The 26,428-nt window shown below is 36.3% G+C and overlaps 1 protein-coding gene across 2 annotated transcripts in view; it reads right to left on the reverse strand.

The window, feature by feature from the left end:
* The window catches only part of KLHL4 (kelch like family member 4), a 150,714-nt gene that overhangs the window by 18,170 nt on the left and 106,116 nt on the right, over window positions 1–26,428 (reverse strand). The window lies entirely within an intron of this gene.

Raw genomic sequence — 26,428 nt, forward strand, 5'->3', positions numbered from 1 at the left:
AAACTGAGGGTTCTAGAGTGGAGGAGGGTGGGGGATGGGTTAGCCTGGTGATGGGTATTAAAGAGGGCACGTTCTGCATGGAACACTGGGTGTTACATGCAAACAATGAATCATGGAACACTACATCAAAAACAAATGATATAATGTATGGTGATTAACATAACATAATAATAATAAAAAAAGAAATAAAAATTCTAGCAGCTAAATAAAATAAATGGAGGCAAATAAAAATAAAAAACACATTGTGCCAAAATATTTGAGATGCAGTGAAAGTAGTGCAAAGAGGAAAATATATAGCAATAGATGCCTATATCAAGCAATAAGAAAAAATCTCAAATAAACAATATAACCTTATACCTAAAGGAGTTAGAAAAAAGAACAATAACAACAAAAAAATCCCAAGGTAAGTAAAAGATATTATTAAAGATCAGCCAGACATAAATGACATAGACTAAAAACAAAAAATAGAAAAGAATGAATAAAACTAAGAGTTGGTTCTTTGAAAAGATAAACAAAATTGATAAACCCTTAGCCAGACTCATCAAAAGAAAAAGAGAAAGGACCCAATAAATAAAATCAGAAATGAGAGAGAAGTTACCTGACACCACAGAAACACAAAAAATTTATAAGAAAATACTATGAAAAATTATGTGTCAACAAATTGGACAACCTAGAAGAAATGCATAAATTCCTAGTAGCATACAATCTTCCAAAACAGAATCACAAGATATACAAAATCTGAAAATTCCAATTATTAGTAACAAAACTGAATCAGTAATCAAAAAAAAATCAAGAAATAGCTGTCTAGACCCAGATAGTTTAGTAAATTCTACCAAGCATTTAAAGAAGAGTGGATATCTACTGTCCTCAAAATATTCTGAAAAATATAAGAGGAAGGGAAGCTTCCAAATACATTATATGAAACCAGTACTATTCTGATACCAAAACCAGACAAAGGCACCAAAAAAACAAACAAACAAAAAACTAAACTACAGGCCAATATCCCTGATGAATATAGACGCAAAATCCTCAACAGAATATTAGCAAATAATATTCAGCAATATATTAAAAGGATCATTCACCATGATCAAGCCGGATATATTCCAGAGATGAAAGAATTGTTCAGTATTCACATATCAATCAACATGACATATCACATTAACAAAGCAAAGGATAAAATCACGTGATTGAAGACTTCTAGGGAATATGGGGGAGTGGGAGGACCCTAAACACACCTTGTTCTATGGATACAACTAGATAGCACTCACAACAGTGTAAATAACCCAGAAAAAAATCAAAACTTCTAGAACACATTCTCTACATCTAAATGTAGAGAAGAGGGCACACCAGTGGGCAGGAAGGGCAGAGATGTGGTTGGGAGATAAAGGGGCCTACAGGACTGTCCATGGAAAGAAAAGATGCCAGAGACATAGAAAGTGGAAAGAACAGACCCTCACATCAGGCACTCCAGGCATAGGGAACCTGTATGGGGAAGATGAATCCCCATTATATTTGGTCTTGAAAACCAGAGGGCGACATTTCACAAGTTCTTATAATCAGCAGGGCTTAACATCTGGAAATTTAAAAATTAGCAGGCTTGGCTAAGAGTGACCTAGGAGGGCAAGAGGAGACTGAGTCCCTGACCTTAAAGTGAGAGCACAAAAAACAGCTTTACTGAGATACAGCATCAAAGCAGTAGTTTGAAAAACACCTGGGGTATGCAGGAATGAGTTTTGTTTACTAGTCTCAGAGCATGTGCTGGAGGTGCAGGATCCTTAGGAGACTTCCCAGGAACAAAGGAGCTGGCAGACACCATTTCCCTCCCCTGGACCCCAGTCTAGACACACACAAACGTTGAGAACCAGCACACCACCACCAATTGCTACTGAATTTGCCAACAGCATGTTCCATCTCCACATACTCCTGTGGACCTGCCCCCCTCCAGTCCTGCTTCAGGAGTTTTCTAAAGTGGCTCAAGGTCCCCTTCCACAGCTGACTGTACAAACATTTTTAACACTGTGCACTCTACCCCTGGGTTTTCCTGAGGACATATAACTTCTAATACGCACTTGCCAGAGGCCATCCAAAGGAGTGCCACAAACCTGGCAATGTGCAAACAACCATGACAGGAGCCAGTACCACTCCAAGGTGACTCCTGTCCCAGGAGGATGGGAAGATAATCACATACACAAGTCCAACTGCTGCCCAGGAGTGAGCTGGGGGCAGACATCTGATCTGACTACAGGACCTACCCACAAATGAAAGCTTCTCAGGGGATAACACAAGGAAAGTGCTCTGCAGGTCAGGAAAATGCCTGGTCTGACTCAAGCCCAAGGAAGACACAGATGGGCCAACTAACAACACAGGGACCAAATCCTGCCCACCATAGGCAAAGAAAGACATTGCAGATTCCTGGACTGAAGGCAAAAACAGCTCAGCCACAATAGCAGGGTGCAGGCAACACACATAGGAGGCAATCTTGAAGCAGCAGGTTCTGGTGAACAAGGGACATTGCACTGCATGGCACAACACAACAACTCTTCTTCATAAGGCTACTTCTTTCAAGAGCAGAAAATGTACCTGACTTTCCCAATAGTTAGAAATAGACAAAAAGAATTAGAAAAAATGAGACAGAAGAATATATCCCAAATGAAAAAAAAAAAAAAACAAGACAAAATCACAGCCAAAGAGCTAAATGAAACAGAGATAAGTAATATGCCTGATATAGAATATGAAGTAATGGTCAAAATGTACACATGGACTTGAGAAAAGAGTGCAGGACATCAATGAAACCCTTAAAAAAGAGATAAAAACCATAAATAAGAACCAATCAGAGAAATAAAACTCAATAATTGAAATTAAACATACACTGATGGGAATAAATAGTAGACTAGAAGAGGGAGAGGAGCAAGATGGCAGAGGAGTAGGAGACCTGGATTTCGTCTGGTCCCAGGAATTCAGTTGGATAGGGATCAAACTATTATGAACACCTACAAACTCAACAGGAGATCAAAGAAAAGAATAGCAACAACTCTCTGAACTGAGAAGTGACCCCTTTCTGGAAGGTAGGATGTGCGGAGAATTAAATCCGAGGTGATATTCCGGAGGATAGACGGCGGGGGAGGGGACCTCCATCAGCCGCTACCGATAAGTGATAGAGCAGCAGAGCACAGCATTGGAACTTTTAGAAGTCGGTTCCGCTGAGGGACGTTGCTCCAGGGGCTAAGCGGGGGGTGAAACCCTCACTGGGACAGTGTGGTCTCAGGACCCTCGGGGTCACAGAAAGACTGGGGGTGCCTGAGTGCAGCAGAGCTCTCAGGTAACAGAGCAGGGAAGCTGGCTGCAGAGACAGAGCCGAAGAGTGGGCTTTTAGCTCGGGGTTGCCATAAACTGTGATCCGCAGCACAGTTGGGACACTGCACTTACAGCAGGGACCCAATAAGTGGCAGATCCGGGGAGACTCCCCATCCTCTCCAGGAGGAGCAGTGCAGGAGCGCACCGCAGGGATCTGCTGGGTTTGGAGACTCCACACGGGGTTGTGCGCCAGAGATAGAAATGATTGGTCACTGGCCGGGTGAGCATTGAGTGCGGCTGGAGACCTGGGAGATGGAAGTGATTGACTGCTTTTCTCCGGGGACTCACTGAAGAGTGGGGCCCCAAATTCTCGGCTCCTCTGGAGTGGAGATTGGGAGGCTGACATTTTCACTTTCATCCTCCAAAGCTGGACGGAAAGCTTGCAGGGAACAAAAGCTCCTGAGAGCAAACCCGAGCAGATTACTTAGCTGGGAGCTGGCAAGTGCGGGGCAATTCCGCCTCCAGCAAAGACATTTGGGAACTACGGCAACAGGCCCTCCCCAAGAAGATCAGCAAGAACAGCCAGCCAAGACCAAGTTTGCCGATCAATGAGAACGGCAGAACTCCAGAGCTAGGGGAATACTGCACACAAAATTCATGGCTTTTATTTACAATGATTCTTTAGTCTTTCAAAGTTAATTTTTTTTTAACTTTTCTTTCTCCCTTTTTCAACCAACATCTTATCAATGCCTTTTTTTAAAAACATTTTTTATTTTTCATTTTTAGAGTCATATTCTATCCCTTCGTAGTAGTTACCCTTATTTTTGGCATATATTTGTTCTCTCTTTAAAATTTTGAGATACAGTTTCTTCTAACAGATCAAAATATACCCTAAATATCTAGTGTATGGCTTTGTTCTAATCTCCTGCCTGATCACATTCTCTCCCTTTTTTTCTTTTCTTTTTTAAATCCTTTTCTTTCTTTTCTCAACCAACTTCTTATCTTATCAATTCATTTTATAAAATCTTTTATAATTTTCATCTTTACGGTCATATTCCATCCCTTCAGTGTATTAACCCTTATTTTGTACAATATAAGTTTTTCTTTCTTTAAAATTTTGGGAGGCACGTTCTTCTACAGACCAAAATACGCCCCAAATCTAGTGTGTGGAACTGATTTTTGCACCAGCCTGATCATATTTGATCATATTCTGTTTTGGTTGTTTTATTCTGTTTTTGTTTGTTTTTATCTTTTTCTTTATTTCCCTTTTTCCCCCACTCGTTTCAGGTCTTTTCTGATTTGTTTAGTGTATATTTTTCTGGGGACATTGTTACCCTGTTAGTATTTTGTTCTTTCATTCATCTATTCTCCTCTGGACAAAATGACAAGACGGAAAAACTCACCTCAACAAAAAGAACAAGAGGCAGCACTGACTGCCAGGGACCTATCAATACAGACATTAGTAAGATGTTGGAACTAGAGTTCAGAATGATGATTTTAAAGATACCAGCTGGGCTTGAAAAAAGCATAGAAGTTATCAGAGAAACCCTTTCTGGAGAAATAAAAGAATTAAATACAACCAAGTCAAAATCAAAAAGGCTATTAACGAGATGCAATTCAAAAATAGAGGCTTTAACTGCTAGGATAAATGAGGCAGAAGAGAGAATTAGTGATATAGAAGACCAAATGATGGAAAATAAAGATGAGAAAGAGAGATAAACAATTCCTAGATCACGAGGGCAGAATTCGAGAGATAAATGATACCATAAGATGAAACAACAATAGAATAATTGGGATCCCAGAAGAAGAAGAAAAAGAGAGAGGGGCAGAAGGTGTATTGGAACAAATTATAGCAGAGAACTTCCCTAACTTGGGGAAGGAAATAGGCATCAAAATACAGGAGGCACAGAGAACCCTTCTCAAAATCAATAATAATAGGTCAACAACCCAACATCTAATAGTAAAACTTACGAGTCTCAGAGACAAAGAGAAAATCCTGAAAGCAGCTTGGGAGAAGAGATCTGTAACCTACAATAGTAGAATAATTAGATTGGCAACAGACCTATCCACAGAGACCTGGCAGGCCAAGAAGGAATGGCATGATATATTCAGAGCAGTAAATGAGAAAAATATGCAGCCAAGAATACAATATCCAGCTAGGCTGACTCTGAAAAACAAACAGAGGGTTCTAGAGGGGAGGGGGATGGGAAGATGGGTTAGCCTAGTGATGGGTATTAAAGAGGGCATGTTCTGCATGGAGCACTGGGTGTTATATGCAAACAATGAATCATGGAACACTACATCAAAAACTAATGATGTAATGTATGGTGATTAACATAACATAATAATAATAATAAAACAAAAGAAAAGAGAAGGTGAGATAAAAAGCTTCCAGGACAAACAATAACTAAAAGAATTGACAAACATGAAACCAGCCCTACGAGAAATATTGAAAGGGGTCCTCTAAGCAAAGAGAGAGCCTAAAAGTAACATAGTCCAGAAAGGAACACAGACAATATACAGTAACAGTCACCTTACAGGCAATACAATGGCACTAAATTCATATCTTTCAATAGTTACCTTGAATGTAAATAGGCTAAATGCCCCAAATCAAAAGAAACAGGCTATCAGATTGGATAGAAAAACAAGACCCATCGATATGCTGTCTGCAAGAGACTCATTTTAAACCCAAAGACACTCCCAGATTGAAAGTGAGGGGGTGGAAAACCATTTACCTAGCTAATGGACACCAAAAGAAAGCTGGGGTGGCATTCCTTATATCAGACAAATGAGATTTTTAAAACAAACACTGTTATAAGAAATGAGGAAGTACACTATATCCTACTTAAAGGGTCTATCCAACAAGAAGATCCAACAATTGTAAATACCTATGCCCCTAACATGGGAGCAGCCAATTATAAAAGCCAATTAATAACAAAAGCAAAGAAAAACCTCAACAACATTACAATAATAGTGGGAGACTTTAACAGCCCCCTCACTGAAATGGACAGATCATCTAAGCAAAAGATCAACAAGGAAATAATGACTTTAAATGACACACTGGAACAAATGGACTTCACAGATATATTCAGAACATTCCATCCCAAAGCAACAGAATACACATTCTTCTCTAGTGCCCATGGAACATTCTCCAGAATAGATGACATCCTGGTTACAAATCAGGTCTCAACCAGTACCAAAAGATTGGGATTATTCCCTGAATATTTTCAGAACACAATGATTTGAAACTAGAACTCAATCATAAGAGGAAGGTCGGAAAGAACTCAAATACATGGAGGCTAAAGAGCATCCTACTAAAGAATGAATGGGTCACCAAGAAAATTAAAGAAGAATTAAAAAAATTCATGGAAACCAATGAAAATGAAAACACAACTATTCAAAATCTTTGGGATACAGCAGTCAGTCCTAAGAGGAAAGTATATAGCAATACAAACCTTTCTCAAGAAACAAGAAAGGTCTCAAATACACAATCTAACCCTACACCTAAAGGAGCTGGAGAAAGAACAGCAAATAAAGCCTAAGCCCAGCAGGAGAAGAGAAATAATAAAGATCAGAGCAGAAATCAATGAACTAGAAACCAAAAGAACAGTAGAAAAGATCAAAGAACCTAAGAGCTTTTTCTTTGAAAGAATTAACAAGATTGATAAACCCCTGGCCAGACTGATCAAAAAGAAAAGAGAAATGACGCAAATCAACAAAATCATGAATGAAAGAGGAGAGATCACAACCAACACCAAACAAATACAAACAATTATAAGAACATATTATGAGCAACTCTATGCCAGCAAATTAGATAACCTGGAAGAAATGGGTGCATTCCTAGAGATGTATCAACTACCAAAACTGAACCAGGAAGAAATAGAAAACCTGAACAGACCTATTACCACTAAGGAAATTGAAGCAGTCATCAAAAATCTCCCAAGAAACAAAAGCCCAGGGCCAGATGGCTTCCCAGGGTAATTCTATCAGACATTTAAAGAAGAATTAATACCTATTCTCCTGAAACTGTTCCAAAAAATAGAAATGGAAGGAAAACTTTCAAATTCATTTTATGAGGCCACCATTACCTTGATCCCAAAACCAGACAAAGACCCCATCCAAAAGGAGAATTACAGACCAATATCCTTGATGAACATGGATGCAAAAATTCTCACCAAAATACTAGCCAATAGGATCCAACAGTACATTAAAAGGATTATTCACCACGACCAAGTGGGATTTATCCCTGGGCTGCAAGGCTGGTTCAACATCCGCAAATCAATCAACATGATACAATACATTAACAAAAGAAAGAACAAGAATCATATGATCCTCTCAATAGAGGCAGAAAAAGCATTTGACAAAGTACAGCATCCTTTCTTAATCAAAACTCTTCAGGGTATAGGGATAGAGGGTACATACCTCAATATCATAAAAGCCATCTACGAAAAACCTACAGCGAATATCATTCTCAATGGGGAAAAGCTGAGAGCTTTTCCCCTAAGGTCAGGAACGCGGCAGGGATGTCCACTCTCACCACTGCTATTCAACATATTATTGGAAGTCCTAGCCACAGCAATCAGACAACAAAAAGAAATCAAAGGCATCCAAATCGGCAAAGAGGAAGTCAAACTCTCACTCTTTGCAGATGATATGATACATTATGTGGAAAACCCAAAAGACTCCACCCCAAAACTGCTAGAACTCATACAGGAATTCAGTCAAGTAGCAGGCTATAAAATCAATGCACAGAAATCAGTGGCATCCTTATACACCAACAACAAGAAAGAAGAGAGACAAATCAAGGAGTCGATCCCATTCACAATTGCACCCAAAACCATAAGATACCTAGGAATAAATTTAACCAAAGAGGCAAAGGATCTGTACTCAGAAAACTATAAAATACTCAGGAAAGAAATTGAAGAAGACACAAAGAAATGGAAAAACGTTCCATGCTCATGGATTGGGAGAACCAACATGGTGAAGATGTCAATGCTACCTAGAGCAATCTACACATTCAATGCAATCCCCATCAAAATACCATCCTCTTTTTTCAAAGAAATGGAACAAATAATCTTGAAATTTGTTTGGAACCAGAAGAGATCCCGAATAGCCAGAGGAATATTGAAAAAGAAAAGCAAAGCTGGCGGCATCACAATTCCGGACTTCCAGCTCTATTACAAAGCTGTCATCATTACGACAGTATGGTACTGGCACAAAAACAGACACATAGATCAATGGAACAGAATCGAGAGCCCAGAAATGGACCCTCAACTCTATGATCAACTTATCTTTGACAAAGCAGGAAAGAATGTCGAATGGAAAAAAGACAGTCTCTTCAACAAATGGTGTTGGGAAAATTGGACAGCCACATGCAGAAGAATGAAACTGGACCATTTCCTTACCCCACACACAAAAATAGACTCCAAATGGTTGAAAGACCTAAACGTGAGACAGGAGTCCATCCAAATCCTAAAGGAGAACACAGGTAGCAACCTCTTCGACCTCAGCCGCAGCAACTTCTTCCTAGAAACATCACCAAAGGCACGGGAAGCCAGGGCAAAAATGAACTATTGGGATTTCATCAAGATAAAAAGCTTTTGCACAGCAAAAGAAACAGTCCACAAAACCAAAAGACAACCGACAGAATGGGAGAAAATATTTGCAAATGACATATCAGAGAAAGGGATAGTATCCAAAATCTATAAAGAACTTATCAAACTCAACACCCAAAGAACAAATAATCCAATCAAGAAATGAGCAGACGACATGAACAGACATTTTTCCAAAGAAGACATCCAAATGGCCAACAGGCACATGAAAAAGTGCTCAACATCGCTCGGCATCAGGGAAATCCAAATCAAAACCTCAATGAGATACCACCTCACACCAGTCAGAATGGCTAAAATTAACAAGTCAGGGAACGACAGATGTTGGCGGGCATGTGGAGAAAGGGGAACCCTCCTACACTGTTGGTGGGAATGCAAGCTGGTGCAACCACTCTGGAAAACAGTATGGAGGTTCCTCAAACAGTTGAAATTAGAGCTACCATTCGATCCAGCAATTGCACTACTGGGTATTTACCCCAAAGATACAAATGTAGGGACCCGAAGGGGTACATGCACCCCAATGTTTATAGCAGCAATGTCCACAATAGCCAAACTGTGGAAAGAGCCAAGATGTCCATCGACAGATGAATGGATAAAGAAGAAGTGGTATATATACACAATGGAATATTATGCAGCCATCAAAAGGAATGAGATCTTGCCATTTGCAATGACGTGGATGGAACTGGAGGGTGTTATGCTTAGTGAAATAAGTCAATCAGAGAAAGACATGTATCATATGACCTCACTGATATGAGGAATTCTTAATCTCAGGAAGAAACTGAGGGTTGCTGGAGTGGTTGGGGGTGGGAGGGATGGGGTGGCTGGGTGATAGACATTGGGGAGGGTATGTGCTACGGTGAGCGCTGTGAATTGTGCAAGACTGTTGAATCACAGTTCTGTACTTCTGAAACAAATAATGCAACATATTTTAAGAAAAAAGAAAAAGAAGAATATAACAGGAGAGGAAGAAAAGGGGAGTATGTCAGAGGGGGAGACGAACCATGAGAGATGATGGACTCTGAAAAACAAACTGAGGGTTCAAGAGGGGAGGGGTTAGGGGGATGGGTTAGCCTGGTGATGGGTATTGAGGAGGGCACGTTCTGCATGGAGCACTGGGTGTTATGAACAAACAATGAATCATGGAACACTGCACCAAAAAAAAAAAAAAAAAGAAAAACAAGAAGATAGCAGGAGAGGAAGAATGAAGGGGAGTAAGTCAGAGGGGGAGACGAACCAGGAGAGATGATGGACTCTGAAAAACAAACTGAGGGTTCTAGACGGGAGGAGCATAGGGGGATGGGTTAGCCTGGTGATGGGTATTAAAGAGGGCACATTCTGCATGGAGCACTGGGTGTTATGAACAAACAATGAATCATGGAACACTACATCAAAAACAAATGATGTAATATATGGTGATTAACATAACAATAAAAAAATAAAAAAAAATTGAAGCAGTCATCAAAAATCTCCCAACAAACAAAAGCCCAGGGCCAGATAACTTCCCAGGGGAATTCTATCAAACATTTAAAGAAGAATTAATACCTATTCTTCTGAAACTGTTCCAAAAAATAGAAATGGAAGGAAAACTTCCAAACTCGTTTTCTGAAGACACCATTACTTTGATCCCCAAAACAAAGACCCCATCAAAAAAGAGAATTACAACCAATATCCTTGATGAACATGGATGCAAAAATTCTCACCAAAATACTAGCCAATAGGATCCAACAGTACATTAAAAGGATTATTCACCACGACCAAGTGGAATTTATCTCTGGGCTTCAATGTTGGTTCAACACCCACAAATCAATCAATGTGATGCTATACATTAATAAAAGAAAGAACGAGAACCATATGATCCTCTCAGTAGGTGCAGAAAAAGCATTTGACAAAGTATAGCATCCTTTCTTGGTCAAAACTCTTCAGAGTATAGGGATAGAGGGTACATACCTCAATATCATAAAAGCCATCTACGAAAAACCTACAGCGAATATCATTCTCAATGGGGAAAAACTGAGAGCTTTCCCCTAAGGTCAGGAATGCAGCAGGGATGTCCACTATCAGCACTGCTATTCCACATACTATTAGAGGTCCTAGCCACAGCAAACAGATAACAAAAAAAATAAAGCGCATCCAAATTGGCAAAGAAGAAGTCAAACTATCACTCTTTGTAGAGGATATGACACTTTATGTGGAAAACCCAAAAGAATCCACCCCAAAACTGCTAGAACTCATACAGGAATTCAGTCAACTGGCAGGATATAAAATCAATGCACAGAAATCAGTGGCATTCCTATACACTAACAACAAGACAGAAGAAAAGAAATTAAAGAGTCGATGCAATTTACAACTGCACCCATAACCATAAGATACCTAGGAATAAATCTAACCTAGGGGCAAAGAATCTGTACTCAGAAAACTATAAAATACTCATGAAAAAACTTGAGGAAGACACAAAGATGTGGAAAAATGTTCCATGCTCATGGATTGGAAGAACAAATATTGTGAAGATATCAATGCTACCTAGAGCAATCTGCACATTCAATGCAATCCCCATCAAAATACCACCAAATTTTTTCAAATAAATGGAACAAATAATCCTAAAATTTGTCTGGAACCAAAAAAGACCCCAAATAGCCAGAGGAATTTTGAGAAAGAAAAGCAAAGCTGGCAGCATCTCAATTCCGGACTTCAAGTTCTATTACAAAGCTGTCATTATCAAGACAATATGGTACTGTCACAAAAAGAGACACATAGATCAATGGAACAGAATAGAGAGCCCAGAAATGGACCCTCAACTCTGTGGTCAACTAATCTTTGACAAAGCAGGAAAGAATGTCCAATTGAAAAAGAGTCTCTTCAACAAATGGCGTTGGGAAAATTGGACAGCCACATGCAGAAGAATGAAACTGGACCATTTTCTTACACCACACACAAAAAATAGACTCAAAATGGTTGAAAGACCTAAATGTGAGACAGGAGTCCATCAACATCCTAAAAACACAGGCAGCAAGCTCTTCGACCTCTGCCGCAGCAAATTCTTCCTAGTAATATCGCCAAAAGCAAGGGAAGCAAGGGCAAAAATTAACTATTGGGACCTCATCAAGATAAAAAGCTTTTGCACAGCAAAAGAAACAGTCAACAAAACCAAAAGACAACTGACAGAATGGGAGAAGATATTTGCAAATGACATATCAGATAGAGGGCTGGTATCCAAAATCTATAAAGAACTTATCAAACTCAACACCCAAAGAACAAATAATCCAATCAAGAAATAGGCAGAAGACATGAACAGACATTTCTGCAAAGAAGACATCCAAATGGCTAACAGACACGTGAAAAAGTGCTCAACATCGCTCACCATCATGGAAATCCAAACCAAAACCTCAATGAGATATCACCTCACACCAGTCAGAATGGCTAAAATTAACATGTCAGGAAACGACAGATTTTGGCAGGGATGCAGAGAAGGGGGAACCCTCCTACACTGTTGGTAGGAATGCAAGCTGGTGTAGCGACTCTGGAAAACAGTATGGAGGTTCCTCAAAAAGTTGAAAATTGAGCTACCATACAATCCAGCAATTGCAGTACTGGGTATTTACCCCAAAGATACAAATGTAGGGATCCAAAAGTGTACGTGCACCTGATGTTTATAGCAGCAATGTCCACAGAAACCAATCTGTGGAAAGAGTAAAGATGTCCATCGACAGATGAATGGATAAAGAGAAGTGGTATATATATACAATGGAATATTATGCAGCCATCCAAAGGAATGAGATCTTTCCATTTGTAACTACGTGGATGGAACTGGAGGGTGTTATGCTGAGCGAAATAAGTCAATCAGAGAAAGACATGTATAATATGACCTCACTGATATGAGGAATTCTTAATCTCACGAAACAAACTGAGGGTTGCTGGAGTGGTGGGGGGTGGGAGGGATGGGGTCGCTGGGTGATAGACATTGGAGAAGGTATGTGCTATCATGAGTGCTGTGAATTGTGCAAGACTGTTGAATCACAGATCTGCACCTGTGAAACATATAATAAAATACATTTTAAAATAAAAAGAAGAAGTAGAAGCTAGCAGGAGGGGAAGAATGAAGAGTGGAGAAAATCAGAGGGTGAGACGAACCATGAGAGACGATGGTCTCTGAAAAAAACTGAGGGTTCTAGAGGGGAGGGGGATGGGAGGATAGGTTAGCCTGGTGATGGTTATTAAAGAGGACACGTTCTGCATGGATCACTGGGTGTTATATGCAAACAATGAATCATGGAACACTACACCAAAAATTAATGATGTAATGTATGGTGATTAACATAACAATAAAAAAATTTAAAAAAAATAGCAGACTGGAAAAAGGAGAAGAATGGATATGCCACCTGGAGCACCAGAGTAATGGAAAGCAATCCAGCTGAACAGGAGAGAAGACAATAATAAAAAATGAAAATAAACTTAGAATATTCAATGACACCATCAAGCAGAGTAACATTTGCATTATAAGGATCCCAGAAGGGTAAGAGATAGAAAAGCAGACAGAAAATTTATTTGAAGAAATAATAGCTGGAAACATGCGAAATATGGAGAGAAAACAGAAATTCAGATCCAGGAGGCACAGAAAGCACGCCCAGAATCAACCCAAACAGTTCCATACCAAGACCCATAGTAATTAAAATGGCAAAAAAGTGGGCCCCTGGGTGGCTCAGATGGTTAAGTGTCTGCCTTCAGCTCAGGTCATGATCCCAGCGTCCTGGGATCGAGTCCCACATTGGGCTCCTTGCTCAGCGGGGAGTCTGCTTCTTCCTCTCCCTCTCCCCCTGCTTGTTCTCTCTCTGTATCTCTCGCAAATGAATAAATAAAATCTATAAAAAAATAAAAAATAAAAAAATAAAAAAGTGGTGATAAAGAGAAAATTTTAAAAACAGCAAGAGGGAAAAAAGAAAAACAAAAAACAGTTATATGCAAGGTGAAACCTGTAAGACTATGAAGTGGTTTTTCAGGAGAAAATTTGCAGATCAGAGAAAGTGGCATGATATATTCCAAAATGCTAAAAGAAAAACAAACAAACAACAAAAAGAAAACAAAACAGCAGCCAAGAATGTGCTCTCCAACAATGTTATAATTCAAAATGGAAAGATAAAAAATTTCCGAGACAAACAAAATTTAAAGGAATTCATAACCACTAAACCAGCCCTACATGAAATGTTTCATGTCCCTCTTTGAGTGGAATGGAAAGATCATAAGTAGGAGTAAAAATAGTAGGAAACACAGAAGCAGTGAAATAAAATATATCTATAAAATTCAATGAAAGGATTAAAACATGGGGGAAGAGGAGTAAAGAATGGATTCACACTTAAGCATCCATCAACTTAATCTACACTGCTACATGCATAAGATGTTATATTAAAACCTAATGGCGACCACAATTCAGAAACCAGTGATATACAAAAAAATAAAGAGAAAGGAATCTAATTATTTCATTAAAAAAGCCAACAAACGATGAGAGAAGAGAGCAAGAGAAGAAAGGAACAAAGAACTACAAAAACAATCATAAAAGAGTAACAAAATATAGCAAGTACAAGCCTATCAGTATTTACTTTGGATATAAATGGATGAAACACTCCAAACAAAAGATATAGTGTGATGGAATGGATGAAAAAGGAAGACTCACCAATATTCTCCCTAAAACAGATTGATTTTAGACGTAAAGACAAATGCAGATTGAAAGTGAAGGGATAGAGAAGAATTTATCATGCAAGTGGATATGAAAAAAAAGCTGGGGCAACAATACTTATATCAGACAAAATAGATTTTAAAACAAAGACTGTAACAAGATACAAAGATGGACACTATAAAATTGCAAAGGGAACAATCAAACAAGAAGATATAACAACTGTAAATATTTATACATCCAACTTCAGAGCACCCAAATAAATAAAATAGTTAAACATAAGAGAAGAAATTGATATAATACAATAATGGTAGGGAAATGTAATATCTCACTTATGTCAGTAGATCAAAACAAAATCAACAAGGAAACAGTGACATTGGATGACACACTGGGCCAGATGGATTTAACAGGTATATTCAGAACATTCCATCCTAAACAAGAGAATACATTTTTTTTTAAGTGCACAAGGAATATTCGCTAGAATAGACCACATATTAGGCCACAAACAGGTTGAAGTTATACCATGCATCTTTTCCAACCACAATGCTATGAAATTAGAAATCAACTACAAGAAAAAAATCTGGAAAGAACACAAATTCATGGAGGTTGAATAATGTGCTAATAAACAATGAATGGGTCAACCAAGAAATCAAAGAGTAAATAAAAAGTACATGGAGACAAATGAAAATGAAAATACAATGTCCCAAAATTTTTGGAATGTAGCAAAAGCTGTTCTAAGAGGAAAGTTTATAGCAATAAAGGCTTACCTCAAGAAGCAAGAAAAATCTCAAATAAATAACCTAACCTTTCATCTAGAGGAGTTAGAAGGAGAAAAATAAACGAAAACCAAAACCAGTAGAAGGGAAGATATAACAATGATTAGAGCAGAGATAAATGAAATACAAACTAAAAAATAATAATAATAATAATAGAACATACCAATGAAACAGGGATCTGGTTCTTTGAAAGGATCAACAAAATAGATGAACTTTAACCAGTCATAAAGAGAGAGAGAGAAGGAGAGAGAGATGATTCAAATGAACAAAATTAGAAATGAAAGAGGAAAAATAACAACTGATACCTCATAAATACCAAGAATTATAAGATAATATTGTAAAATTATTTGCCAACGAATTGGACAAAGTCGAAGAAATGGATAAATTCCTAGAAAAAAATATAACTTCCCAAAACTGAATCAGGAAGAAATAGAAACTTTCAATAAAATGATTACTAGCAATTAAGTTGAATCAAATAATCCAAAAACTCCCAGCAAGCAAAAGTCCAGGACCAGTTGGCTTCACAGGTGAATTCTACCAAACATTTAAGGAAGAGGTAATACCTATTCTTCTCAAACTATTCCATGAGATAGAAAAGAAATTAAAACTTCTAAATTTATTCTATGAGGCCAGCATTAAGCTGACACCACAGCCAGAATAGATACTAAAAATAGAAAAATAAAGGCCAATATTTCTAATGAACATACGTACAAAAATCCTCAACAGAATATTAGCAAACCAAATCCATAATATATTAAAAGAAATCATTCACCACGATTAAGTGGGATTTATTCCTGGGATGCGAATGTAGCTCAATATTCACAAATCAATTGATGTGATACATCACATCAACAAGAGAAATGAGAAAAAAACATGATCATTTCAATAGAAGCAGAAAAAACATCTGACAAATACAACATCCATTCATAATAAACACCCTCAACAAAGTTGGTTTAGAAGAAACATAAATCAATAATAAAAGCCACGTATGAAAAACCCACAGCTAACATCGTAAACAATAGGAAAAACTGATGGCATTTACCTTAAGATCAGGAACAAGACAAGGATGTCCACTCTCATGACTTTTATTTAACATAGTACTAGAAGTCCTGGCCACATTCAGACTAAAATAAAATAAAAGGCATTCAAACTGGTAAGGAAGAAGTAAAGCTTTCACTATTTGCAGATGACCTGATGCTATATATAGAAAACAATAAAGACTTGACCAAAAAACTACCACAAAGGATAAATGAATTCAGTAAGTTTTCAGGATTCAAAATCAATATACAGAAATCCATTTCATTTATATATATTCATAATGAAGTAGGAGAGATAGAAATTAAGAAAAAGTTCTATTTACAATTGTATCAAAAACAATAAAATAACTTGAAGCAAACTTACCCAAAGTGAAGAAAGACCTGTACTCTGAAAACTATGAAGCAATGATGAAATGAAGACAACACAAAGAAATGAATTTTTTTTCCAAGCTCATGGATTGGAAGATCAATTATTGTTAAAATATCCATACTCCTCAAAGCAATATACATATTCAATGCAACCCCTAACAAAATACAAACAGCGTTTTTCATAGAACTAGAACAAATAATCCTCAAATGTGTATGGAACCCAAAAAAGGCCACAAATAGGCAAATAAATTTTGAAAAAGAAAACTAAATCCGGGGTTTGATGATTCCAGATTCACTACAAAGCTATAATAATCAAAACTATGGGGGCGCCTGGGTGGCTCAGCTGGTTAAGTGACTGCCTTTGGCTCTAGTCGTGATCCCGGAGTCCTGGGATCGAGTCCCACATCGGGCTCCCGGCTCAGCGGAGAGCCTGCTTCTCCCTCTGACCCTTTCCCCTCTCATGCTGTTTCTCTCTCTCTCTCTCTCAAATGGATGAATAAAATCTTTAAAAAAAATCAAAACTATGGTACTGGCACAAAAATGGACATATAGATCAATAGAAGAATAGGGAGCCCAGAAATAAAACCACAGTTATATGGTCAATTAATCTTCAGCAAAGGAGGCAGGGATATGCAATGGAAAAAAAAGAGCCTCTTCAACTAACGGTATTGGGGAAACTGAGAACTACGTGCTAAAAAATAAAACTGGACAACTTCCTTATACACAAAAATAAACTCAAAATGTCTTAAGGACCTAAATACAAGACATGAAACTAGAAAATTCCTAGACAAGAACACAGGCATTAATTTCTGTGACATGGGCTGTAGCAACATTTTTCTAGATATGTCTTCAAATAAAAAAAATGGTCAGAAGATATGAATAGACATTTTTTCAAAGAAAAAAAAACCGATGGCCTATAGGCTCATGAAAAGATGTTCAATATCACTCATGCTCAGAGAAATGTGAATCAAACTCACAATAAGATATCACCTCACACCTGTCAGAATGGCTAAAATCAAACACAAGTAACAACAGTGTTGGTGAGGATGTGGAGAGAAAGGCACTCTTGTGTACTGGTGGTGGAAATGCAAACTAGTGCAGCCACTGTGGAAAATAGTATGGAGGCTCCTCAAAAAAAATAATAATAGAGCTACTATATGATCCATAAATTCCACTATTGGTTATCTGTGCAAAGAATAAAAAATACTAATTCAAAAATATATATTCCCTCTATGTTTATTGCAGCATTATTTACAATAACCAAATTATGAAAGCAGCTTGAGAGTCCATCAACAGATGAATGGACAAAGAAGATATAGAGAGAGAGATAGAGATAGAGATACATATATAATGGGATATTGCCAGCCATAAAAAAACATTTGTCATTTGCAACACATAAGATGGATCTAGAGAGTATAATGCTAAGTGACGTAAGTCAGTCAGAGAAAGACAAATACCATATGATTCCATTTATATGTGAAATTTAAGAAACAAAACAGATGTTCAAAGAGGAAAAAAGAACCCCCAAAACAGACTTTTAACTATAAACTAAGAACAAGCTGATGGTCACCAAAAGGGATGTGTGTGGTCTGACAGCTGAAATAGGTGATGGGGATTACAAGTACACTTATCATGATGAGCAGAGTAAGGTATAGAATTTTTGAATCACTATATTTTACACCTGAGACTAATATAACACTGTTGATCTGTATTGGAATTTTTTAAAAAAAAATCATCTGAATAGATGCAGAAAAAGCATTTGACAAAATTCAACATCTCCTCATGATAAAAACTTTAAACAAAGTTAATTTGGAGGGAACATACCTCAGTGTCTTAAAGGCTAAAAGCCAGAGCTAACATTTTACTCAATGGTGATTACACTTACTTAATGGTGAAAAATTGAGAGCTTTTCCTCTATTGTAAGGGAAAGAAATAGGTGTCCATCTTCACCACTTTTATTCAACATAGTACAGGGAGTCCTAGCCACAGCAATGAAACAGAAAAAGAAATTAGAGGCATCCATATTGGAAAAGAAGAAGTTAAACTGTCATTATTTTCTGATGACATGATATTTTAGATGAGAAACCATAAAGATTCCACCAAAAAACTACTAGAAGTAATATGTGAATTCAGTAAAGTTGCAGGATAGAAATTTAATACCCCATAATTGGTAGCATTTCCATAAACAAATAATGAAGTAGCAGTAAAAGAAATTAAGAAAAAAACCATTTAAAACTGCACTGAAAAGAATAAAATACCTACGAATAAATTTAACCAAAGAGATGAAAAATCTGTACTCCGAAAACTATAAAACACTGATGCAAGGAATTGAAAGCTACACGACAAGTGGAAAGATATTTCATGCTCATGGATTGGAAAAAATTAATATTCTAAATGTCCATATTATCCATAGTGATATACAAAGCCTATGCAATACCTGTAAAAGCACCAACAGCATTTTTCACAGAACTAGAACAATCATAAAATTTGTATGGAACCACAAAGACCCTGGCTAGCCAAAGTAATCTTGAGAAAGAATAACAAAGTTGTAGGTATCACAAAATTCCAGATTTCGAGATATACTACAAAGCTGTAGTCATCAATATAGTATGGTAGTGGCAGAGAAATAGATACATGGAGCAGTGGAACAAGAAAGAGAGCTCGGGAAACAAATCCAGTGTTATATGGTCAATTAATCTATGACAATGAAAGCAAGAATATACAATGGGGGAAAGACAGTCTCTTTAGGAAATGGTGTGAAAACTCCACAGGTACTTTTTTTTTTTTTGCACAGGTACTTTAAAAAGAATGGAACTGGACCATTTTCTAAAACCACACACCAAAAACTCATAAAGGAATAAAGACATAAATGTGAGACCTGAAACCATAAAACTCCTAGAAAAGAACATAGGAAGTAATTTCTTGGACATCAGCCTTAGCAACATTTTTCTAGATCAGGTTCCAAAGGCAAGGGAAGCAGAGGCAAAAATAAACTATGGGACTACATCAAAATAAAAAGCTTTTCCATAGCTAAGGAAACCATCAACAAAACTAAAAACAATCTACTGAATAGTAGAAGATATTTGCAAATGATATATATGATAAGGGATTAATATCCAAAATATACAAAGAACTTATATAACGCAACACAAAGAAAGTAAACAATCTGATTTAAACAAAGAATCATGGAACTCTACATCAAAAACTAATGATGTAACATATGGTGATTAATATAACTTAATAAAATAAAATTAAAATAAAATAAAAATGTGTAGACTATCTGAATAGACGTCTTTTCAAAAAAGACATTCAGATATTCAACAGAGACTTGCAAAGTGGCTCAACATCAGTACTTATCAGGGAAATGGAAATAAAAACCATAATCAGATATCACTTATACCTGTCAGAATGGCTAAAATGATGGACTCTGAAAAACAAACTGAGGGTTCTAGAGGGGAGGGGGGTAGGGGGATGGGTTAGCCTGGTGATGGGTATTGAGGAGGGCACGTTCTGCATGGAGCACTGGGTGTTATGAACAAACAATGAATCATGGAACACTGCACCAAAAACTAATGATGTAATATATGGTGATTAACATAACAATAAAAAATTTAAAAAAGAAAAAAAAAGACAAGAAGTAATGTGTTGGTGAGGATGTGGAGGAAAAAGAACCTGATATACTGTTGTTGTGAATGTAAATTGGTGCAGCCACTGTGGAAAACAGTATGGAGTTTCTCAATAATTGAAAATACTAATACAATATGATCCAGTAATTCCAATACTGGGTGGAATTAGCCAAAGAAAATTTAAATCTTACTTCAAAAAGATATATGTACCCCTATGTTTATTGAAGAATTATTTACAATAGTTGAATATGGAAGCAACCTAAGTGTCCACCAATAGATGAATGGATAAAGAAGATACACACACACACACACACACACACACACACACACACACACACACACTAGAATATTGTGGAGCCAAAAAAACCCAAAACCCCAAAACCAAAAACAAATGAACAAGACTGTGCCATTTGTGAAAACAAGATGGACTATATTATGCTAAGTGAATTAAGGCAAACTGTGAAAGACAAATAACATATGATTTCACTCATATGTGGAATCTAAGATAAAATGAATAAACAAAAAACAGAGTCATATCTGTAAATATATCCAGGTATGGACTGAATGCCATGGGAATAAAAGTAACAGCATAAGGAATATAATCAATAATATTAAATAGTGTTAGTATTGTAATAGTAATGATATCTACACTTGTGGTCAGCATATCATGATGTATAAACTTGTTTAATCATTATGTTGTACACCTCAAAATAATATAACATTGTGTGTCAACTGCACTTAAATAAAATAATTATTAAAAAAATATCAAGTACCCAAGTAACTACAGTTTCACATGAAATGAATCCCTTAATGCAAAAACAAGAACGAGGGAGCATTAGTACCAATTTTACAGAACAAAGGAGGATTTAAAGCAGGTGTTATGAACAAGTGTACACCAACAATTTGCATAACATTGATTAAATGGGCACATTTTTAGAAATACACAACCTACCAATATTAAACTATCATGAAACAGAAAATCTGAACAGAGCTATAATTTTAAGAAGATGTGGTCTCCCCATAAACTAATCAAAAGTATCCACCAAAGGAAAGCTGAGGGCCACATGATTTATTGGTCAGTTTTTCCTAACATTTAGAGAATTAACACCAATCCTCTCATCTTCTTCAAAATACTAAAGAAGTAATTCTTCTAAGCTTATTTTATAAGGTAAGCATTACACTGACATCAAAGCCAAAAAATTTCAATGTAATACTAGCAAACAATTCAGCAGCATTAATAAAATGATAAGACACAATAGTAAAGTGGGATTTATTCCTGGAATACAAGGGTGATCATATGAAAACCAATCAATTGACACATTGGCAGAATGAAGGGGAAGGGAAGACACATGAGCATCTCAACTGATGCAGATAAAAGTACGTGACAAAATCCATCATATTTTTATGATGAAAACACTGACCAAATTAGGAATAGAAAAAAGCTGCATCAACATAATAAAGGCCTTATATGGGAAACACAGGGCTAACATCATACTCAGTGGTGAAAGATTGAAGACTTTTTTTTAAGATAAAGAACAAGATAAGGATGACAATTTTACCGTCTCTATTCAATATAGTACTGAAACTGTAAGTCAGAGCAATTAGGCAAGAAAAATAGGTAAAATGCATCTGCAGTGGAAAGAAGAAACTAGACACCAATAAATAGAAAGGTATCTCATGTTCCTGGATTAGAAAACTCAATGTTAAGATGGCAATATCACCCACGCGATCTACAGATTCAGTGCAATCTCTAACATAACACCAACTTTTTTCGCAGTGATAAAATAATCCATTGTAAATCCATATGAAATCGCTTTCTTTTTGCTTCTTTGTTTTGTTTCTTAAATTCAACATATGAGTGAAATCATATGGTATTTGTCTTTCTCTTACTGACTTATTTCACTTAGCATAATACTTTCTAACTCCACCCATGTTGTTGCAAATGACAATCCATATGAAATCTCTAATATATAATTGATTATATATATAATCTATATAATTATGTAATACATAATCGATTTTATCTATATGTAATTTATATAATAAATATATATGTAATTTATATAATTACATAATATTTAATTGATTTTATATAAATCCATTACTTGACTAATCATTAGGGAAACTCAAATTTCACCCACAAAGAGATACCCCTTCAAACACATTGGGATAACTATTAAAAACAAAAAACCAAAAAGAAAATAATGTGTTGGTGATGATGTGCAGAAATTGGAACACTTTCGCTTTGATGGGAATATAAAATCATGCAGCTGCTGTGGGAAACAGTGTGTATGCTCCTCAAAAATATAAAAATACCATTAACATTTAATAATTTCACTTCTTAGTATATACCCAAAAGAATTGAAACAGAGTTTCAACCAGATATTTGCACACATATATTCATAGCAGCAATATTCACAGTAACCAGAAGGTGGAAGCAAACCAATTGTTCACTGATGAATGAAAGAATAAACAAAACATGGTATGTACATATAATGTAATATTGTTTAGCTTTAAAAGGAAAGGAAATTCTGACAAATTGTATAACATGGATGAATTTTGAAGAATTATGCTCTAAGTAAAATGTACCAGTCACAAAAGGGTAACTACTTATGATTCCACTTTTATGAGGTACCTAGAGTTGTCAAATTCATAGAAACAGAAAATAAAGTGGTGGTGGCCAGTGGCTGAGGTGAGTGAGGAATGGTGTTTTTTTTGTTGTTGTTGTTTAATGAGTACAGTTTCAGTGTGAGGAGACAAAAAAAAGATCTGGACATAAATGATTGGTAATGTTTTCACAACAATGTGAATGTACTTAATGCCACTAAATTTCACGTTTGAGAGTGGTTAAATGGTAAATTTTATGTTATGTAAAAATAACCTAGCATAATGAAAAGGTGATTAACTATTACTTTGCTAACTATGGGGAGAACTAGTGTGGATAATCTTAGCATCACATATATTTAGCTATAATACAGTAAATATTTGAGGCAGTGATTGACCTTGTTTATATTTTGCATAAGGTTAAAATAATTTTTTTTTGCATCTCTTAGGAACCAATCTTAGGAGAAGCATGTCAAAGATACGCTGAATAGCAGGAAGACAGTCATTTAGGATTAAACTTTTTTTTATTAAGTTTTTTGTTTTAATCCCAGTAAAATTAACATACAGTGCTATAATAGTTTCAGGTGTACAATATAGTGATTCAACAATTCTATACATTACTCAGTGCTCATCATGAGAAGTTTACTCTTTAATCCCCATCATATATTTCATCCATCCTCCCACTCATCTGCCCTCTGGTAATCGTCACTTTATTCTCTATAGCTAAGAGTCTGATTTTAGGTTTCTCTCTCTCGCTCTTGCTCTCTCTTTCCTTTTGCTTCTTTGTTTTGTTTCTTAAATTCAACATATGATTGAAGTCATATGGTGTTTGTCTTTCTCTGACTTATTTCACTTAGCATAATGCTCTCTAGCTCCATCCATGTTGTTGCAAATGGCAAGATGTCATTCTCTTTTATGGTTGAATAATATTCCATGGTACATATATACTACATATTAATTATCCATTCATCTGGCGATGGACACGGGCTACTTCCATAATTTGGTTATTGTAAATTATGCTCCAATAAGCATGTACATCTGTTCCTTTCAATTTTTTTGGTATTATTTTGGGTAAATACCCAGTACTGCAATTACTGAATCATAAGGTAGTTATATTTTTAACTTTTAGAGGAACCTCCATACTGTCTTCCATGGTAGTGGCACCTGTTTGCATTCCCACTGACAATACAAGAAGATTCCTTTTCCTCCACAGCCTCTCAAACACTGCTTTCTCCTATTGTTGCTTTTAGCCATTCAGACCAGCCATTTAGACCAGATGTGATATCTCATTGTAGTTTTGACTTGCATTTCCATGATAATGAGTGATGTTGAGAGTCTTTCATGTGTCTGTTGGCCATCTGAGTGTTTTTGTTTCTGTTTTTTGAAAAAAATCTATTAATCTGTATGTTTTCTTGGGAGAACTGTCCGTTCATGCCTTCTGCCATTTTTTAAATTGGATTATTTGGGGTATTTTTGCTGTTGAGTTGTATGAATTCTTTGTATATTTTGGATACTAACCTTTTATCAAATATGTTGTTTGCAAATATCTTCCTTCAGTAGTTTTCCTTGTAGTTTTGTTGATTGATTCCTTTGTTGTGCAGAAGATTTTTATTTTCATGTAGTCCCAACAGTTTATTTTTGCTTTTCTTTCCCTTGCTTCAGAAGACATATATACAAAAATGTTGCTAAGGCTGATATCAGAGAAATTACTGCCTGTGCTCTTTTCTAGAATTTTTATGGTCTCATGTCTAACATTTAGGTTCTTAATCCATTTTCAGTTTATTTTTGTGTATGGTGTAAGAAAGTGGTCCAGTTTCGGGCGCCAGGGTGGCTCAGTTGGTTAAGCGACTGCCTTCAGCTCAGGTCATGATCCTGGAGTCCCAGGATCGAGTCCCACATGGGGCTCCTTGCTCAGCAAGGAGTCTGCTTCTCCCTCTGACCCTCTTCCCTCTCGTACTCTCTATCTCTCATTCTCTCTCTCTCAAATAAATAAATAAAATCTTTTAAAAAAAAAGAAACATAGTGTTTCAGTTTCATTGTTTTGCATGTTGCTGTCTAGTTCACCCAACATCAGTTGTTGAAGAGATTGTCTTATTTCCGTTGGATATTCTTTCTTGCTTTGTCGAGGATTAGTTGATGATAGAGTTGTGGGTTCATTTCTGGGTTCTCTGTACTGTTGCATTGATCTATGAGTCTATTTTTGTACCAGTACCATACTTTTTTGATCACTACAGCTCTGTAATATAACTTGAAACCTGGAATTGTGATGCCTCCAGCTTTGCTTTTCTTTCTCAAGTTTGCTTTGGTTATTTGGAGTCTCTTTTGGTTCCATATGAATTTTAGGGTTGTTTGTTCTAGCTTTGTGAAAAAAAGTTGGTATTTTGATAAGGATTACATTAAATGTGTAGATTGCTTTGGGTAGTATACACATTTTAACAATGTTTGTTCTTCCAATCTTTGAGCATGGTATGCCTTTCCATTTTTGGTGTCATCTTCAATTTCTTTCATCAGTGTTTTATAGTTTTCAGAGAACAGGACTTTCACCTCTTTGGTTAAGTTCTTTTTTTCTAGATATTTTATTGCTTTTGTACAATTGTAAATGGGATTATTTTCTTCTCTTTCTGCTCTTTAATTATTAGTATACAGAAATAGAACAGATTTCTGTACATTGATTTTGTACCCTGAGACTTTACTGAATTCATTTATTAGTTCTAGCAGTTTTTTTTGTTGGAGTCTTTAGGATTTTCTAGGTATAGTGTCATGTTATCTTCAAATAGTGAAAGTTTGACTTCTTCCTTGCTTATTTGGATGCCTTTTATTTTTATTTATTTATTTATTTATTATTTATTTTCTCTGATTGCTGTGGCTTAGACTTCCAGTACTGTGTTGAATAAAAGTGATGAGAGTGGATATCCTTGTCCTGTTCCTGATCTTAGAGGAAAAACTCTCAATTTTTCCCCATTATGTATGTTAGCTGCTGGTTGCTCATTTTTCATATATATGACCTTTATTATGTTGAAGTATGTTCCTTCTAATCTCCTTTTTGAGTTTTTATTTTTATCATGAATGGATGTTGTACTTTTTCTGCATCAATTTAAATGATCATATGGTTTTAATATGATTAACCTTTTTAAAAAACCTACCACAGATCAATTATTTCCGATAAGAAAGAGTATTAGTGTTATCAATTATGATTCAGTGGTACGTTTCTCAGAAGAAAACATATAATATACATATTTATCCCTTTAGTCTTTTCTTCCCAAATTCTATCCTTTATATCACTGTTAGATCAATTTCCCCTAAAGAGTTTTCTTTGTGATATTCCACTCCCCTTAAATTTAACTGTCCCTTCACTACAAGTTAAAATCCAAAAGCTTCCACTTTGACATTCCAGGCTATCAAATGATCTGGTACTTATTTGGGTTTTGAATTGTCCACCCAAATTGCA

The sequence above is a fragment of the Zalophus californianus genome, chromosome X (genome assembly GCF_009762305.2).
Source record: "Zalophus californianus isolate mZalCal1 chromosome X, mZalCal1.pri.v2, whole genome shotgun sequence".
Lineage (NCBI taxonomy): Eukaryota > Metazoa > Chordata > Mammalia > Carnivora > Otariidae > Zalophus > Zalophus californianus.